Raw genomic sequence first — 15,661 nt, forward strand, 5'->3', positions numbered from 1 at the left:
CTGTCTCAGTCTTTGTGTCACACACCAGATACTAGACACCCATAGCAAGAAATGCGTATTCCTCACAGACTCCATTCACCCAGGTCCCACCCGACGGGAGTACCCCCAACATACAGTCATTGTGAAGGCGCCAGCCAGTCGGGCCTGGACTTCCCCACAATACCATATATGGAACTTCCACCCAACAGCCAGTTTGGGGAAGGGACAGAGTCAGGGCTTCCCGGGACTTTGGGAAAACAAGGTAACAGGCGATAGAAAGCAAGAGTCCACAGGGACCATCTTGTCTCCTATCAGGAATCTTGTCTCCTATCAGGAATTAACTGATTCCAATGGTAGGGCCTGAGTATATCCACAATGGAGGATACTCAGAGCACCTGTCAAATTCAGCATGGAGCTGCCACCAGCACATACCCAGCTCTGTGGGCCACACACACACACACACACACACGCCCAAAAACATACACTAGGGGTACAGGGTTGTACCCCCCTCCCATGGATGCCATAAGGGTATCCCAAGAGTCTGTTCACCAAACCAAAAAGAGGAAGAGCCGCACTGCCAGGTGTCCCACATGGACTCCTGCGCAGAAAACATGACAGAACATGCATGATAACAGACTATAGGACAAGGAAACGGAGGCCCTGTAACTCCAATGCATTTCCAGCATCACACCCCGTACCACCCAGGTCAAGTTGAGGCTTGCTCGCTACGTTGGATAATTACATTCATTATGTCCCATCAAGCTCACTAGCTACCCCTTGTCAGTCCAACAACCAGCAGTAAGTAACTGTATGGTTAATGTAGCAAACAGCTTTCTCTCCACTTCCTGTCCAAAGGCTTTGCTTTGTCTTATATAACCTCTTAAAGTATAACATAGCACTACTGGATGAATGATCAGGCTTTGGAGTGGCAAATCTTCCAAATGAGTATGAGCAGTATAGTTTGCAATATTAACGTTTGAAATCGCAACACGGCACGTGCGTTCATATCATGTGACGTGCAAACTTGCAATGTTTAGGTTTATGTTTATTGAGTTTATATAGCGCTAATAAAGAAAGAAGCATATTTACAAACATGAGACATGAGACAAACCAATGATACAGTATGTAGAACAATTTACTTAATAGGGGAAGGGGGGAACAGGAGGTAGGTGAGTAGGGTTTCAATGTCTGATTTGAGGTCAGCAGGAGGAGAGGGAATGGGGAGAGGAGGGAAGGGAAGGGGGGGATCTGGGCTCTAGCCCCAGATCTTTTACAAACCTAGCAGTGCCCCTTACCCAGCCTATGAAGGCCTGAGAGGCCGCCCTTCTGCAGGTCTATTTACCTTTGTGAAATCAGGTATAGGGATTAGCATACTGGAGTTAGCTAATCCCATTCCTTTTTTGCAGAGTGTGGTAATATCTATTGAGAAAGAAGTGGGAGACAAGGCTCAACAGGGTTTGATGGTTAATGTATACTGGAACCCACTGATAAGAACTAGTGATGTCTTTTTGAATGAGGTCTTGGATGCAATCAACAGTGTTTCCCTGCTTCATAATCCTCAATTTGTAATCATTGGTGGGGATTTAAATTCTCCATGTACAGAGTTAAATAACACCTCAAGACCGGCCGGCCCTAATCGACCATCTACTCGATCACTTAGAGCTGAGAAGTGGCTTGACCTCATGAACGATAAAGACCTGCATATTTTCAACGGACAAACTTAGGGAGATATGCCGGCTAAGAACCCCGGGTTGAGCAATGGTAAAGCAAGGATATTGGTCTACGTATTTGTTTCTAGCTTCATCATCCTGAATGTCTCTGGATTTGAAGTGATCGTCCGAAATACAAGTGACCATGCGCTCCTGAAATTAAACTGGGAGGGCAAGTATCAATCTAATAGAGAAAAATTAGCCATGGATATTGAAGGAACTCAGGAGGCCAATCGATTGAAGCTGAAAAAGAAAGACATCCTCTCCCTAGGCAAACAGTAGGCCGATCAATTAGTTTGCAGGGTAGACCTGAACTACGTGCCTCTTCTCCAAGAATTTATGATCATACCTAATAAGAATTTGGCAACTGTACCATTTAATATGCATGTCTTTAATGTAGCAGTGAAGGAACATACAAATCTTTTACGCAAAGAATTAAAAATGATAACCCATCCAGACATTGAACAGCATTCTTTATTGATCAAAAAATGAATGCAGAAGTGGAAGAACTGGTTGGCGCTTGAACAAGTGGAATCGGAACAGGTGCTGGTGTGCATAGTCAAAAAAGATGTAAGATCTACATGTCAGATGCTCAACGAGGCAGGCTTCCTGCTACCCACGTCCCTAGCAAATGATGTCTCTGAAGAAGTATGGATTGAATTCTTCAGTAAAATATTTTAAGCAGAGGCAGGAACATCGAACCAAGTGACCGAAGTAAGTGGATTAGGTTGGCCTTTCCATTTTGACCACTTGGATCTGGGGATATTCATTAAAAAAGCCAATCACTGAACAGCTCTGGGGCCAGATGGAATGACCAACAATATGATCAAACAGACCCCAGAGCTTTGGATCCCTTTTATTTCAGACATTTTTCACCAGATCGGGTGTGATCCCAGCATCATGGAAATAAGCAATAATCGTTCCGATTTATAAAAAGAGTAATAGACTGGTCCCATCTAATTATCGACCTATTGCGTCATTAGATGCATTAGGCAAGCTATTTTCTGCCTTTCTCTTAAAACAACTGCAGACTTGGATCCAGACTATAAAGCGAGCCAACCCAAGACAAACGGTTTTGTGAAAGGCACTGGCACTGAGCTGAATCTTTTTCTGCTCAACATACGTAAAGGGAAGGCCCATAAGAGCAATACGTAGGTATACTTAGTCTTTGTTGATCTGAGTAAAGCATTCGACAGCATTGATCGCAAACGCCTGTGGAAGAAAATTGAATTGTGGAACTGTCCGGCCCCATTGTTGGCCGCCATCAAATCCCTCTATGAATCCACAAGTATTGAAATCCGATTGAATGCTGGGTGAGTTTTGATAACCCCGATTTTTACCTTTAGGGGTCTGAACAGGGATGTCCATTAGCCGCAACCTTATTCAACCTTGTCCTGTCAGACGTAGGTGAATTTCTAGATACAGTAAGATCATTTGCCCCTAAAATCGGGGTTGAGAAACTGTCACGACTGCTTTATGCAGAGGATCTTGTCCTGAGAGATAAAGCTTCTATAGGTCTACATAGATCCTTATCTACTCTCAACCAATACTTGAAGCTAAATGGTCTTTCAATGAACTCTACTAAGACAAGTATAATGATTTTGGTTCCTCAAAGAGGCAAACCAGGATCCTCATTCAACTGGTACGTAGAAAATGAGCGACTGCGAAGGACACCCAGATTATATATCTAGGTGCTCTTGTCAACAATAGCAAATGTGACCAACCTCGGCAGAAGTCTCTGAAATCCAGGCTAAAAATAATAGCTGCCCGAGACGAGATGGCCGCCTGATTGTGAGGCTCCGTCCCCACCAACAATCCTGGACACCTAAATCCGTTGCTGAGCACACAAGCTATTTAAGGGGAGATTCGTGAACATGGTACGACTGGGCGCCTGATTCCAACGTAGAAGCACCCTCATGCAATGATTCTAAAGTTATAGCCTTCTGAAGAAGTGACGGGAACTACGGTGACTGCGAAGGTGCTCACGGCCCATGGAGGGGGAGCAGCTTACTCCCGCCAAGGCCATCGAAACTGAGCCTGGGAAAGCTGTGCATTGGGCAACATCGATCCAGTGTGCGAATATGATAACACCACACAGTTGGAAATCAGTGGACCCATTGTAGGGGTGCCCACGAGTTTCTCTGGCTGGACTGCGTGAAAAGTGTGTGCCTTCGTGGGAGCTTGGCCTGTCGAACAGCAGAGACAGAAACCGAGGTGGCGAGGCGCTGATAGATACCAACGCTCCAAGCTGCGAAACACCAGAAGTGTGGCCCAGGATTTGTATCCGCTGGCGGTGCGTTTACCGCAGCGATCCGCCCCCCCCAACCCTGAGGGCGAGGCCAAACATTAAACAGATGTACCGGCACCCGCTCTATCTGCCACCGCAAGATCAGAACTGGAAGCAATCCCCTACACGTTAGTCCCCACTCCCGCGTCACACCAAAGGGCTGGAACTTCTATACGGTGTGGCTGCAAACTCAATTGCTAAAGTGTAGGGCACCCACGAGTGTCTCCGTGTACTGTCCATACGCACACGCACATGCACAGCAGGACAGTGTTACCGGCTCCCCGTGGTAAAGTAGATGAACATTCGTGCAACCCTGTTCCATTAAGCGGAACAACATTAAGCAACGCTGTACGAGGAGTGGGCAAGCCCACAGTAACCGTCAACTGCAGTAGCTGGAAGAATAAACAATAAATGACAGTAGCGCCTAGAGGGGCAAGAAAACAGAACGCTGAGGTGCCTGTGCACCCAACGCCTCGGTCTTGACTCAGTGCTCCCAAAAGGCCTACCTTGAAACACTGGGAGTGGGTGAGTCCGGTACGAATTAGGAGCTAGAACAAAGTGCCACAAATATGCGGATTACATTATTGTAAGCAACTCTGGCATACACACGGTAACAGACAGAGGGCTGGGGATAAGAAAATAAGACCAGTTGGAGCGACACAGCTGAACGAATGGCAATGGATTCCTACTGAGAATGCCCTGGGCCAGAAACAAAATCTAATACTAACCACCACAGCATAAAAGGACACTGAAGACTTAGCAGGCTCTAGCCAGAACGTAGCCCCACACTACATGAAACCCTGTGGGGACCTCACACTAACTGATAAACGCCAGCAAGCGGTGGCAGTTGCAAACGAAACCAGATAATCCACAATACATGTGGCAGAGGTACAACCAATACATGTTAAGATACTAAAAGCTGCCACCGATACCGTGCCGGCACCACGTGGAGCATCCTGACAAAGCAACCTTCCAGAAACCTCAAGAGACAAGAGCAGTGAGATATATACGTACTTCCCTCCATACGGTGCTGCCGGGAGGCACAGCCAGGGTGACTGGACCAGTAGAGATCCCATAGATCAACAAAGGTACTACATAGCTGATAAAGAGTTTGACACAATCGACAACATGATGAAAGGTGCAAACAAGAAGACGGGCCCTATGGACTCATTCACCGGCCCTCGCCCCGCAACCCCTGAAACACCTAATCCCTCCAATACAAATCAGAACGAAGAGGGGGAAAACAGCTCTTGCGAAGACCAATTACCCCAAACGATGCAGAGTGTATTCTTGTCAATTAACGTCAAGCTAGACAACATTGTCACCACAATAGGATCGTTGAAGGTGAAAATTGAGAAAGATCGTTAAATCAATGAGGCGGCAACACGGATTAGTACAACAGAAGACATAGTGGCATGACATGACTGATTTGGCATCCATCCAAACAGAACTCAATAGGATGAAGAATAAATGTGACAACCTAGAGTCTAGGTCCAGACGCAACAATATCCGGGTGGTGGGAGTACCTGTGGCAGCATGCAGGGGCCCAATGGAACCATTTTTAGAGAACCTACTTAAAAATCTGTTTGATCCTTCTAAACTATCCTCTCAATTCTTGGAGGAAAGACCTCAATGTATGATTGCACCCCACCCCCCGGCCTGGTGCACCCCCACATAAAATAAATTGCAAGATTGTTGAACTATAGGGACAGTGATGCAATCCTCAGACTATCAAGAGAAATGGGAATGTTGCGTTTTGTTTTTGTGGCGATGCATTTTGAAACCAGCAACATACATATTTACCCGGACTTTGCCGCAAGGGTGCAAGCACAAAGGAAAACATATGATACAGTCAAACGTCTCCTTTGAGCAAGAAAGATTCCATACTTGCTAATCTTCTCAGCTAAACTAAGAATTCAACACGAGGCAGGGTCCACTTTTTTCGAGAAGCCAGCAGACTCCCTATCTTATGTAAAAGCCTCGATTTCTACTCCCAGCCAGCACCGGAACCGAGAACCTAAGGGACCGTTAAGAGACGAGGCAGACCAAGGCGACGAAAATGACTGAAATTACCCAATAAAATCTGAGGAATATCCTAAGGACAGCATAATGTCCAAGTGTGTAGGCAAAGAATGATAAAACTGATTGGGGCACGTTGAGCCGAGGCAGGAGGGCACAGCAATCAGAGCCCCAGGGTATTTCCAAATGTTTAGGGAGAATACATCATCAAGTTGGGGGAGATGGTGACGGTGGTGGGTGGGGGGGAGGGGATGCAACCAAATTTAAAGTTATTGATGGACTGTGTAAATGGAGCCCTCAAATGTTGTGGGTAAAAAGCTGAAATAAAAAATGGCATGTGGGCAATGGGACTGATCATGAAACATGGTAAACACAAAATCGTGATGACAGAAATGAAAGGTACAGCAAATCGGTATGGCTGAATACCTGAAACTAATATCATGGAATGTACGAAGGCTAAATAACCCGATAAAAGTAAGAAAGATTTGGTCATATCTGGAACGACATTCGCCCAATGTAACAATGCTGCAAGAGACGCATGCACTGGAGGCAATACAAACAGCTCAGAGATGGGGCCCGTCGGAAATAGATTTTATACTAACAACTCATCACAGACAATAGGGGTAATTACATGAATCCATAAAAAACTCAATTTCAAGGCTGGACTCACATGATGGTTCGTATGTTATAGTTACAGGGACTATTAATGATATGATACAATACGATATGATAGTGCATTATAAATAGCCTTTCCCAGAGGTTTGTAAGCGCGGACCTGGGGATCGAACCTCTGGTGCTCCGCGTCGTCTTGCTTCCAAGGCGAGCACGTTGCCCCTGAACTATCCTGCCAAGACAATAACGAAGCAATAACGCTAGTACGCAGATATGGCCCGAACATTGACGACCCGTATTCTATACGAATGTGGCGGCATTGATAGCACTGGCCTCTGAGATCCCTGTGTTGTGGGGAGGAGACTTTAATACAATTTTAGATTCCACCAAAGACAGGTCTAGTACCAGACATCGCAGTGACATGAAAGCAGCCCTTACCTTATGGCAGATCATAGCACAATACTCACTGCTTGATATATGGAGAGTTGAGCATGCAGACAACCAAACGTACTATTCTACCGTGCACGATGTGCTGTCTAGAATCGACTACTTGGTGATCACGGACACATGGCTAGATAAGAATCGCCGCTCAGGGATACTACCACGTGTATTCCATTGGCATCCCTCCAAACAGAACTCAATAGGATGAAGAATAAATGTGACGACCTAGAGTCTAGGTCCAGACGCAACAATATCCGGGTGGTGGGAGTACCTGTGGCAGCATGTAGGGGCCCAATGGAGCCATTTTTAGAGAACCTACTTGAAAATCTGTTCGATCCTTCTAAACTATCCTCTCAATTCTTGGAGGAAAGACCTCAACGTATGCTTGCACCCCGCCCCTCCGGCCTGGTGCACCCCCACATAAAATAAATTGCAAGATTGTTGAACTATAGAGACAGGGATGCAATCCTCAGACTATCAAGAGAAATGGGAATGTTGCGTTTTGTTTTTGTGGCGATGCATTTTGAAACCAGCAACATACATATTTACCCGGACTTTGCCGCAAGGGTGCAAGCACAAAGGAAAACATATGATACAGTGAAACGTCTCCTGGGAGCAAGAAAGATTCCATACTTGCTAATCTTCTCAGCTAAACTAAGAATTCAACACGAGGCAGGGTCCACTTTTTTCGAGAAGCCAGCAGACTCCCTATCTTATGTAAAAGCCTCGATATCTACTCCCAGCCAGCACCAGAACCGAGAACCATAGGGACTGTTAAGAGACGAGGCAGACCAAGGGGATGAAAATGACTGAAATTACCCAATAAAATCTGAGGAATATCCTAAGGACAGCATAATGTACAAGTGTGTAGGCAAAGCATGATAAAACTGATTGGGGTACGTTGAGCCGAGGCAGGAGGGCACAGCAATCAGAGCCCCAGGGTATTTCCAAATGTTTAGGGAGAATACATCATCCAGAAGAAACCCTCAAAGGATTACAAAACAAATATGGTGAAACACGAGATGGGGCATTACTGGGATTGATCAAGGGTAATCTACTAAAATTTTGCAAACTGCCAGACCATGAAACATAATTTATAGCCGGAAACTTCCAGGCCATGAGGTATGGGGAGGGAGAAAGACTGGGACGACTGCTAGAGGCATAACTAAGGGATAAAGAGTTACACATCACATCTCGGGCATCACTAAACAAGATGGGGGTATTGCCATGAATTCAAGGGAAATAAATAAGATGTTTAGGGAGTATTATCAAAACATATATGCCAATTCGGAGGGGGCGCTGTTGCGCACGACAGAAATGGCCACCTGATCCGTGAGCTCCAGCCCGACTACCATCCTGAGCTCAATCTATCCTGCATCCGAGCAACCCACGAAGCTGCAAAGTGACTGATTGTGCAGATAACAAACTTCTGAATGCGTGACAGAAATCCTGGCGAAACGGTGGCGTGGTCCCAAAGTTACACTGAGGTAAAAACCCACCAAGATTGGGTTGCGGCATGGGCCGCGTTCGAGTACTGCGGGACACAGAGGCCGAACCGTAGACGCTCTGTAGAGCTGATCATAGAGAGGAGGAGACTCAGAGCTGCCTTGTATGAAGACCCGAATACGGCACGGTGGGGAGAACCCTAATCTCATCGACAGCGAAATATACCAGGATATGATGTGCAGTGACTCGACTGGAGGGGGGTACCGACCACGACATCCGTTATGTGGCCTGAGGAAGAATCCTTTCCTGGTGAGACGCGCTGAGGACAGACGGAAAAAGACACCCAGACATCCGAACCCTGCGCTGCGAGCCATTACACCTGCCACCAGTGCTGGTGACTGGCGCCGGGGACGGATCTGAAGAGGGCATCCATAAGCCCCCGGGCAAGTCTCCTCAACTACAGGGACAGAGATGCAATACTCAGAATGGCCAGGGAACAAGGTACACTGCAATACGAGGAGGACCACATCCATATATATCCAGACTTTTCAGCGGGAGTCCAGGCTAATCGAAGATCATATGAACCAGTCAAAAGATTGCTGAGAGCACGTCAAGTACAGTATGCATTAATATTCCCAGCGAAAACGAGAATCCAGCATGGGGGGAGAGCACATTTTTTTGACACTCCGGCTGCAGCTATGGCCTATGTTGAGGCCTCCATACCCTTACCCCCCAGAGAACGTAGACCGGATCAAAACGGCAGACCTCTTCCCGAGGCGGAGAGACTCAATCCAGCCGATTGACCGAAACCGCACAGATATCCTTTATACAAATTGAAATGTTAAACAGGCTTCTGTGGGGAGCTCCACACACTATTATTGAGCCGGGTTGTGAGCCTGGGTCTGGTGGCTATGTGATGGCAACATGGCGACCTCAGGAGAGCTCCAAAAGATTGTAAGGGACAATCATCAAGTTGGGGAGGATGATGTGGGTGGGGGGAGTGAAGGGGGAGAGGGGGCATGCTTTACGCAGAATGTTAAAAGTTTTATATGTTCTCAAATACATGGTCTTGCAGATGATTGCACTACATACATTAAATGGTATTTCTTTACCAACAAAGCAATGATCAAATATAAATATACACATAACTAGTACAGGTGACGGACTGAAGATTAAACTTCTATCATGGATTGTCCGTGGGCTCAATAACCCTTCAAAGTCTAGGAATATCGGAGCCTATGTGAATAGGACCTCTCCCCATATAGTGATGTTACAGGAAACACATGCTCAGGGAGCCAGCAATGCAAACATACTAGCCTCCTGGGGTAAGCAAAGATACCATACAGCATATTCCACCCAGGCTAGAGGGGTGATAACGTTATTGCACCCATCGCTGGGATTTCAAACCAAAGGACACAAAGTGGACCCCCTTGGGAGATATGTAAATATATGGGGTGATGTAGCAGACAAATCAGTCACATTAGTCAACACATATGGCCCTAATATAGATGACCCGGGCTTCTACCTCAATATATTTGAAATACCTCGCTGGAAAACTCTAACATCATCTCAGGAGGGGATTTTAATCTAGTCCTAGACACAACATTGGATAGATCCTCAACAATCAATAGGATGCCAGCCAAGGCGACAATCACGTTGGGTCAAATCATACCACAACTATCACTGATAGACGTATGGTGCGAATTGCACCCAAACGCGAGACAATATACATACTACTCCACTGTGCATGACTCAGTCACGTATGGATTACTGGCTCCTCTCCACTGTCATGTCAGACTCACTGAGGAAATGCGAAATACATCCCTGCACATTGTCGGATCCTTCCCCTGTGTCACTTGAGCTGATATTTCAAAACCCCAAAGATGATTGAAAATGGCCCACAATATACTAAGACCCCAATGCAGTTGAGTCCCTGCATATAGAGATGGAGGAATTTTTCAACAACAATGTGATAACGGTAGATACTCAACACTCTGGGAGGCAAAGTGTGGATCAGGGGGGCTTTGATATCCAAAACCACAGAACTATTGAAATCCGTAAGGCGTGAATTGGCTGATGTCGAAACCCAACTTCGAAACCTGGAAATTGCTTGTAATACCCATAATAAAGATACCCAAGCGACCACTACTGCTAACGCTGCACTTATAAATCTTGATATATCAAAACTCTCATAGACAGTGCAATCCTTCTCAAAAGGAAGTTATTTATTTTATTTTTAAACAGAATGAAACCACTAATAAAACTAACAAATAAATACAAAAAAGACTTCTCAATGATCAGAATATCAACAAAAATAGCTTCTTAAATATCTGTGGAGGTGAATGGAGTGACACCACGAGCACAAACCATATTTTAAGGAAGAAGCATATAAACAAAAGCAAACAAACCCAATTGCCATACATAGCAGTGGACGAGGGTATGAAAAACTTAATAACACCATTATGGAACAAGAAACTGTGCTCACAAAAATATCCCCAGAAAACTCAGCATCACCTCTCCATTCTACTCAACCAAAACGGCCAGTCTACAGATGGCCGTGCACATCAATGTGTAACATTGCCAAAAAATCTTTCAAATCTTTACGCCACTTCCTCAATCAGTATGTAAAAAACCAAAGACAAATTCAAAATATGGATGCCTGTCCAGTGCACAAATACACAGGACTAGAAGGACATTCATTAGCCTGCATTTCAGGACCTATTTGCAAAAGCACCTTCCATCATATCAAAATGATATCAACACGTCATTCAACTATAAAAATCTGGTCCATAAACTCTACTATGCTAAAAGTCCTGCTTTAGCAATAGTCAATTTGAATAACAATCTTCTACATGGTACATTCAAACAACTACTCGAAGAAGTAGAGCATATCCAGAGAAAATGTTTTGGAAGTAAAAGCCACTTACAAAATGCATTAGCTTTACAACAAATTAGCAACTGCTGTACAAATAGCAACCTTCTATTAAACACATACAAAAAAGAAATACTAAAAAAGTACCTACGCTGCACTACCAAACAATGTGTGTGTGTTGCCACAGGACTTTTTATAAAAGTAGCACGAAAACTGTAGACATAACGTACAAAATAGAAGACAACAATTCCAAATGGTTCCAATTAGCTCTCTACCTTATAGCAGAAAACAAATACAAAATTACTGACCCCTTAATACTTTGCAATTACTGCACTGCAAAACTTGACATCAACCAAACACCTTTCTGTGCTATCACAAATAACTTGGAATTATGCAACATTGCACCCATTTCAAGCAATAATACACCTTCAACCAAAACAGCAAAATTACCACCCTCTGAATTAGTAAAAGGCATTTGTGCAAAGTAGTTTATTTACCATTAGATCTCAAAGAAAATGTACACACTCATACACCACAATCCAAAATATTTACTTCCAAAGGTATCTTATAACGCAGTCTATTACAAACTCTACAATCTTAACTGCATAGCCTAGCCAAAACTTCACATACAAACTTTATAAATGAAACAGTACACAAACTTTTGGCTTGTGGATATTTGATGGGTGTTTGATTCTATTGGTGTGTTATACTGCGGTGGTTGTGGCCATGGCCTAGACTCTTGGGTGCATGGCCTACGGCCTATGGCCTATGGCCTTCGGCCATGCACCCAAGACTCTAGGCCCTGGCCACAACCACTGCAGCATAACACACCTATGCTACCAAACATTTTGACTGGGCTGCTTATAGGGGATACTAATTACAATCAATCTTCTACTAACAACCCAAAACCAACATCATACTAAAGTAAAATAGCTAGTAGTGCATTTATTATGTCTGCGGACAGCCGCCACGACCGCAGGCATATCAGGAGCACCTCCCACCTAAACAAATACAGTATTTGACCCATCTCTTACTCCCCAACGTCCCCAAGCACTTCTGCACACCAACACACTCCCAAAAATGTGCATTTTGCCTCTGCATTTTGCCTCTGTTCGCTGCCACGCTGTTGGCGGATCCAAGATGGCGGGTGCACGCACCTCACTCCAGCCAATCGGCGGACACGTCGCGTGTCCGCAGACATGGCACAAGCCGATTAGCCAATCAGTGTCCTGTCCGAGGAGCGGACATAGATATTACCAATTTTTTTGCCTTACATTTTGGCCATTTAAAAAGAAAAATTCTGGATGGATTTACACCAAATTAACAAAAGCATGCTTTCGAGACTAAGCCACTGCTCCTGCCGCAAATTTCGTGGAAATACGTCCAGCAGTTTGAGCTGTAGGCGTCCGCAAAGTTTTCTCTGGCAACATTTCCAATACAGAGAACTAACTGAAAACATGCGTCAGTCTGCAGTCCTCACCTATGGCAACATTTTGAAAAGTATTCGGATTGGTGTACTATCTAAGGAAGCACAGCCTATCGTAAATACCAGACGCATCCATGAGCTATACGGCCATAACATATGTGCTACTGATGTCATGGAACAATTAGCAAACAAAAATGCTAATTTACTCCATAGACCAAATGGACGCGCACGGTATGACACTACCTACGTGTCAACAAGCCACAGCACAACTAAATACCTTAGAAAACTCCATCTCTTACAGAGCTGGTTTAGAGAAAAGGTTAACATTGTGTTTAAACTCTAGAGTGATACTGAAGCGGAACCTTGACGTGGAGCAAGGTTTAGTTAATGGAGCACTTGGTACAGTTGTTACCTTCCAGACATACCCACGTGACAACAGCATTTAGTTTGTCAATGTTCACTTTGACAAACTTTCAGATGTGAGAAGGAAAGGATGCTCAACAGCCCAATTCCTTCTCTGCGCACATACATTTATTTGAAAAGAACAGTTTTCTCTGTCACTATCATACACAGTCACTAGTCATAAATCTCTAGGTCTAACCCTAGATCAAGCATTGATTGATATTGGAAGCACAGTTTTTAAAGAAGGCATGAGTTACGTAGCACTGTCACGCCTAGGTACACTTGAAGGACTATTTCTAGTCAATTTTGATGCAAGTAAAGTCACCGCTGACATTCCTTGCATCGTAGAGTACAATACACTACGTGCACTCTGCACACCCCATCTGAAAATTTACTTTGTTCCACAAAAACACAAACTTTGTAAAAGAAAATTCATACAGTCAGAACTTATCCATGATCTCCCAATAGTACTACCAAAGAAATTGAAATCGGCTCATAGTCCATCAACTACCAATACCAAAAAAGAATGTACTGAAAAGTCAAATGCTACCCAACTCCTCAAACAAGACAGCTACCTCTGCAAAGAAACCATGTAGACATCCATCAAATCACTCAGACACAGAACTGTCTGGTCCATTCATATTTTCCAATACAACTGGTGTAAATTGCTATGCAAATGCAGCAATCAATGTTCTATTCCAATTGCCAGCAAATGTTGAAAACATTTACTTAAACGGTTCGGACCAGTTGTGTTTACAAATGCGACTCCTTCACAGAAATGCAACAAACAATCCTGAAAACACTTAGTGTCTCAGGAATAAGGCAGGAATTGGACATCTGTGCTGGAATGGTGAGATTCAATCTAAACACACAAGAGGATCCACAAGAATTTCTAATGTACTTACTGCAAGTACTGGAAACCAAAAACATACCTATTAATGAAATCTTCCAGATTTCATAGATGTGGAAACATACATGCATTCCCTGCAGCCATGTGGTGCAGGAACACATCCCTAACGAGTGCTTTGTGTATGTATCTATACCTAACTGTGAATCCATTTCATTTCAACTGCTGGTATAAAATGCAATCCATGGCATGTTATGTACTACTTGCAATTCCGATAATCGTTCCACCTTACAAATACAATTGCATGGCCAATACGTAATAATAATGCTTTTACGATACAATGCAGAAGGCACCAAAAACAACCGCAAGCTGACTGGATTCACACATGGACAAGTATCGCTTGGCCAGAAACCTTCACAACAGTAGGTTTTCTTCTACCATGCAGGAGCCACAACCAAAGCAGGTCACTATACTGCATACATTAAAAAGAAATGTGGGTGGTTTGAATGTAATGATATGATATTGATATTTTATTTCTATTGCGCTCGTACACAAGTGTTTCAGAGCGCGACAAGGCAACGGAGGGGGAACGGGATAACAAAACAACGATCTTACTAGACCCAGTGACATTGAGAACACGCAAGTGCATGAGAGAGGGGGAGGGAAAAAGTGCATGGAAGGGGGGAGAAGTGGAGAGTGCAAAGGAAAAACAGATAAATAATAATAAATAATAAAGGCAACAAAAGGGGTAGTGCAGCCAGCAATTGTCAAGTGCTGGGTTTAAGGCAGCAGACAGGGTAGGTCTGATAACTGCAGGAAGAAAATATGGGTGGGGGCTGTGTGGGTACAGATACAGACCCCAGTGCAAGGGGTGGCCCAGAGGCAGTGAGGGAGGGTGGCAGGGTGAGTAGGTACCTTGTCCCAGAGGACAGAGGGTGGCCAGGTGCACAGTGCCAAGAGAGAACAGATCAGCAGGGGAGAGGGGGGTGAAGGCTGAAGCAAAGAGGAAGGTCTTGATGTGCTCCGGAACCAGAGATGGTTCTCCTCAAGTTTTAGAGTGGCAGGGAGGCTGTTCCAGAGGGATGCCCTAGCGGAAGACAGATCTAGCCCCAGCTCGTTTCTTTGAAAAACAACTGACCCTGAAGGAGTTAGAGGTACAGGAGCGAAGAGCTCGAGAGGGGAGGTATTTGTGGAGGGATAGCTGAAGGTATTATGGACCCAGGACCCAGAAAACCTTGTGGACAATGCAGAGGGTTTTGAATTTAATCCTTGCATCCACTGGGAGCCAATGAAGAGATTTCAGAGCTGGAGAGATACGATCCCAGGGCTTGAGGCCAAAGACAATTCTCGCAGTCCTGTTCTGGATTAGTTGCAGAGGGCGGAGAGTAGAGGCGGTAGATTTAGAAAGAGGCTGTTACAATAGTCCAACCCAGAGAGAACCAGAGTTCGGGAGACCATGAGTGTCTGGGGGAAGGAGAGGAAAGGCAGAGTACCTCTGAGGAGGCACAGTAGGAAGTTTGACTTTTTAGAAACTTCAGAGAAGTGGGCAGAGAAGGAAAGTGTGTAGTCAAAGATGACCCAGAGGTTCTTAGCCTTGCAGGGGGGGTAGGGAGAGGACCAA

This window comes from Ambystoma mexicanum, chromosome 1q, assembly GCF_040938575.1.
Source record: "Ambystoma mexicanum isolate Mex_15411 chromosome 1q, UKY_AmexF1_1, whole genome shotgun sequence".
Classification (NCBI taxonomy): Eukaryota; Metazoa; Chordata; class Amphibia; order Caudata; family Ambystomatidae; genus Ambystoma; species Ambystoma mexicanum.